General features: G+C 38.1%; 1 pseudogene; it reads left to right on the forward strand.

Annotated features, from left to right (window-relative positions):
- Nucleotides 1-2284: 2284 nt before the first annotated feature.
- LOC120235324 lies at nucleotides 2285-2489 on the forward strand (annotated as a pseudogene).
- Nucleotides 2490-4581: the final 2092 nt, after the last annotated feature.

A 4581-nucleotide genomic window follows, 5' to 3' on the forward strand; every position in this document is an offset into this window, starting at 1 on the left:
AAAGGAAATTAAATTGATCACTTGTAAAAATTTAAAAAAAAAAAGGGGGGGGCATAGCAAATTAAAATGTAAATCTTAATTCAACCAGATTGGATAAAACCAAGTATACCCATTGTAACCCTGAATGTGACCAGATAGATTTTTCTTATTTAAAGACAGGTACTTTTACGTTAGTATTAAAGAAAAACTTTTTAAGCCTGAGCTATAAGAAAACCATGTTCAACAGTGGATGTTTTTTAAGGCTAAAAATAAAAAGGAGAGCAAAATAATACTAGGTAATCACAAAAATAAATAACAGAGGAACATTAATATTATATAAGCTAAATTTAAAGTTCCAAGCCCTAAACCAGAAAAAGAGAAAATATGATGAGTCACAAGTTACAAAAATTGTATCTTTCAAAGAAGAGAACATGATAGATCTATATGCACAATCAGCATATAAACAAGAAAAATCTTTAGAAATGCAAATATATAAAAAATACAGTGAGAGATTTAAAAATATATTTTTCAGAAGTAGGCTAAAAAGTAAGAATAATACAAAATAAGTAAGAAAAAAGGATAAAATAATATAATAAACAACTCATAATAATGTAAGGAGAGATGCTTCAAATAGATAATATTATTTTTCTTCCTATGTGCTCATGACATATTTGCAAAATCAGTTGTGTAGCAGCCACAAAAAGATGTCATTAGCAAGAAATTTTGAAGTAGAGACTTTAAGGGGTGCCTGGGTGGTTCAGTTGGTTGAGCGTCCAACCTTTGATCTCAACTCAGGTCTTGATCTCAGTCTCATGAGTTTGGGCCCCACACTGGGCTCTGGCACTGGGTGTGAAGCCTACAAAGGAAAGAAAGAAAGAAAGAAAGAAAGAAAGAAAGAAAGAAAGAAAGAAAGAAAGAAAGAAAGAAAGAAAGAGAGAGAGAGAGAGAGAGAGAGAGAAAGAAAGAAAGAAAGAAAGAAAGAACGAACCGACCTGGGACTTGCAAGTTTTGGTATAGAACAGGTACACTCTGGGCATAGTGTCTTTTCCAAAGCAGCCCTCTCAGCATTGTGCTTTCAAACCATTCAGGTAGAAGCAGGCTTGAGGGGACAGAGTCTGAACTGTCTGGGTTGTATGGATGCTAGGGCTGTCTACTGGTTGGAATGGTCAACTGAAGAACATAAGCCTTAGGAGGTGGATTGGAGATTGCTTTCCTCTATATAGGAATTCCAACTTCGAGGATTCACTCAGTTCTTGACAATAATCAGAGTAAAAATAGGAAGAAGTTCCATGTGTCACAAAATGTTATTATTCTCATGATTTATTTATCTTCAACATTTAGCACTATAAAAACCATTCTGAGCACCATACAAAACTAGCAGTGGGTCAGTTTTGACCCATGGGCCTTAGTTTGCAAAACCCACTGCTCTGGAGTAAAGTTTCCTGTTGTCAAATCCTTCCAGCAGCCACCTAAACAGAAACCTAAACAGAAAACCAGAAATCACTAGACAGTTGAGGAAAATCTCTAATGGGAGAATCAGAAACCAAAATATAGAAATAGCAAAAAAAGAAGAACAAACAGGGAACAAAACCAAAGCAGGGAGCAAGAAGAAACCCATGCCAAGGTGCACTGACCCTAAAAGGGACTCAGGAAATAGAACAGAGGGAAAGTCACATGCAAAGGACCCAGAATCACAGTAACACTGGATTACTCAATATTAATACTAGAAGCTAGAAAACCACGGAGTAATTGAAAATTTTGACCGAAAAGAATTTCCAACCTAGAATTAAGTCTCTCAATCAGGTAAGAGACAGAACAAAATCCCTTGGGTCAGTGGATCTAAGAGACAGGGAATCCAATACAAAAGAGAAGTAATAGGAATCCTCGGAATAATGGCAAAATAACACTCCTGGCTGCTGTGTAGCAGGTGTTGAGAGTCACCAGACTATTGGAACACAAACATGTATTAGTACTAGAGCTCCCAGTTTTTGTGGAGAATCAGAGATGGATTAGTGATACATGTACAGATAACTAAGCAAACAAAAGCCAGGCAATTATTAACAGAGGAAACAAGTCAAACAGGAAAAGAAATATAATAATGGTCTACCATATGACTCAGCTATGATTAAAAATTATACTCAGAGCAAGACAAGCCCTGAATTTTGATCTAACTCACAAGTCTGACTTCTATTAGGAAGGTGGGGTGAGGCTGAGAAGAGAGAAAGGGGTGTTTAAGGAGAACATAAATTCTCATCACTTCATAGCAAACAGTAAGTCAAAAGGTAATATCTAAAACAGAAAAATCATCATTTCTCAGCCTTTTGGCTAAGATCAAGTGTAGTATCTGTTCTTAGCAGTTTAAAACAGAAAAGTCAGTGGAGTGCCTGGGAGGCTCAGTCAGTTAAACATCCGACATTGATTTCCGCTCAGGTCATGATCTCAAGACTCCTGAGTTCGAGCCCTCCCATTGTGCTCTGGACTGACAGTGCAGAGCCTGCTTGGGATTCTCTCTGTCTCTTTTTCTCTTTCTCTCTCTCCCCTCCCCTGCTCACTCTTTCTCAAAAATAAATAAAAAACATTTAAAAAATAGAAAAGTCAGGTAAAAGCAGTATAAATATGTAATTTAGAAATATAATGTAAATACTAAACCATCATAAAAGGGAACCACTGGTTACTGCTGGGAACTGAGAAAGGAGGAGGAAGAGGGGACAGCTCTTTGTTATTTCTGGGTAGTTATTATAAGAATTGCAGAATTATGACTTTGTGAGAATTCTATGCACACAGAACTCTGCACATGTGCAACTTGGATGAAAATTAAAATTCACAGCCAGATCACGTTGGTTGCCCTGTACAGAACTGATTGGAAGGGGCAAGTGCGAAAGCAGCAGAGTCAGTGAGGGGTTCTGTGTAAGTGGAAGATGGTAGCAATGGAGATAAGAGTTGACAGATTCAAATGTACTCTTTGGAGGCTGACGCAGCCACACTGGTAACACGTTCACTACAAAGGCAAAAGAAACCGAGCCGTCGAAGACAATTCCTAGGTTTCTGGCATGAGCAACACATGGAGATACCATTTAATGAAATGTGAAATGTGTTAAAGTTGAGGATCATATGAAACTTTCAGCTCTAATGTGAGAAAATAACCTCCCAAGACTGTATCTTAATGGTGACCAGCTTCTCTGATTTTCATAGGATTTTTCTTTCCTGCATATGAATCTAATTCTGGAAAACTCCTGTGAGATTAAATTTCCCAAGTAGCAAGTTGAGTCACTTTGTCATTACCCAAAGACAACTCTATAAGTGGTATACTCTAGGGTTGTCAGTGTACCGCCTACACAGTGCTGTCAACCTGCCTTACACTTTCTACCAGCCCCTTATTTACAAACGACAAGGCAAAAGCCATAAAGCCTGGCACTGATTTGCTAAAAATATATCAGTCTTGTTACTGAGCAAGTTATTGCTGTTTTCATTTGATTTGGCAAATTATTTTAGAATAAATCTACTATTAAAGAGGGATAAACTGAATGGAAATATTTAAATATACTCCAAACCAAGATAGAATTCAATACTCCCCCAAAGTATTCAGGTAGAGAAGAGCAGTATGTGTGGCAAATACCCATCTTAAGCTACCTCCCCACAAATAGTTTTTGGGGGCATTTATCAGTAGAGACCCTCACACCTCCACTCAAACACACAGGTGTAGTAACACCTGAATCACGTCAGTGTAACCAGATGGTGAGTCTCTGAGGACCAGTGAAGAACACAGATTTAGATCAAAATAGGAAGAGAAACCAAAAGAAGGAAGCTAGTTAGCCAGAAATCCTATGCAGAAAAACAGCCTTATGAGAAGAGAACAGCAAAGCAATTCAGATCAAGCTGACATCTTCCCGAAGCTAGCATATACCTCCAAATGCAAGTGACATCACCCTTGACCAGGAGTTGAGAGGAAAGAAGGTGGCACTGAGGTCAGCGTTTATTTTTTTTTCAGACTTGACTTTGTTTGGCCAGCATGAGGGCTATGAAACTACTCTGGCCCCACAAGAAGGAACACAGAGCCAATCCACGAGTTGCATGGACAACAGTATGTCAGCAGCTTAACAGGTATCAGCCTGCCAGCTTTTTATTACTTCTTACACAAACAATTCTAAATACCATAACTTCTAGAGAAGTGATAAGGTCCAGTAGGTTAGGTCGGTTAGCATTCCTTCCCTGCTTTCCTGGAAGCCTTTTCCACCAGCACTTGGGCTTACTTAACAAAGACTCTTGTCCTACAATTAGCTAGACAGGATCTTTCTGTTAGGTGCTTTTCTGTATGTATAGTTTCATCTGAACGGAATTATCCAGTAATTTTTAGTACTTGGGTAAACTTTGTTTTATATCTTTCTAAATCTACCATATCAACTGTGTGTGTTCTAAATTTACTAGACACATCTAATTAAGGAATTCACCTGATCTTGTCTTGTTTTGTCATCGTATTGATGCATTATTGTTCCTGATTGGCATGTCTTAGCCACTAGTGAGAAAAGGAGTATGATAGGCCCACCTTACTACACACACACTCACATACACACACACACACACACACACACACACACACACACA

This window comes from Hyaena hyaena, unplaced genomic scaffold, assembly GCF_003009895.1.
Source record: "Hyaena hyaena isolate Hyena2069 unplaced genomic scaffold, ASM300989v1 scaffold_126, whole genome shotgun sequence".
NCBI classification, from domain to species: domain Eukaryota; kingdom Metazoa; phylum Chordata; class Mammalia; order Carnivora; family Hyaenidae; genus Hyaena; species Hyaena hyaena.